Raw genomic sequence first — 737 nt, 5'->3', positions numbered from 1 at the left:
ATCTGGCCCCTCTTCTGGGGGCCCCCTGGGGGCCCTCAAGGGGGCCCCCAGGAGCTCCAGCTCTTCTGACTCCTTGGGGAACCCCTACCTGGGGGCCCCCCACGTGGGGACCCCCTTGGGAAGCCCCCTGAGTAGGGGCCTCCTGGGGGGCCCCCCTACCTCTGCTGCCTCCACCCTTGGGGGGACCCCCCTTCTGCTGCAGTTTGCCCCTTGGGGGCCCCTCCAAAGGGCCCCCAAGACAGACCTTTCTCTTATTCCTCCCTGGCGGCGTTGGCAGCCTAAGCGGAGGCCCCGGGCCCTGGGGGGCCCCCCAGGGGGCCCCCTGGGGGGCCCCCCCGACATGCGCGAGCTGGTCGCTGCAGCAACTGTTTCTTTTCTCCTGAAGCTCCAGCCCCTGCTCAAGGGGCCCTCAATAGGGACCCCCTCGGAGGGGGGCCCTGTGGAGGGGGCCCCCATGGAGGGGGCCCCCGTGGAGGGGACTCCCGTGGGGGGGGCCCCCCTTGGGGGGGCCCCCCTTGAGGTGCCCTGGGGCCCGCCTGGGGACGCGCCGGCCCTGGTGGCATTAGAGGAGGCCCTTGAAGGCTTTGGGGCCCTCATGGGGCCCCCCGAGGGTCCCCTGGGGGCCCCTGGGGCCCCCCAGGGGGCTCCCGAGGGGTCCCTAGACCCCCGCTGGTTCGTGTTTGTGGGCCCCCCTGAAGGGAGGGGAGGGGCCCCTCTGGCTGTGCCCCGACTGGCTC

The sequence above is a fragment of the Eimeria tenella genome, genomic scaffold, assembly GCF_000499545.2.
Source record: "Eimeria tenella Houghton genomic scaffold, Eth_scaff1963, whole genome shotgun sequence".
Taxonomy (NCBI): Eukaryota; Apicomplexa; class Conoidasida; order Eucoccidiorida; family Eimeriidae; genus Eimeria; species Eimeria tenella.
Note: the sequence above shows the minus strand (reverse complement) of the source record.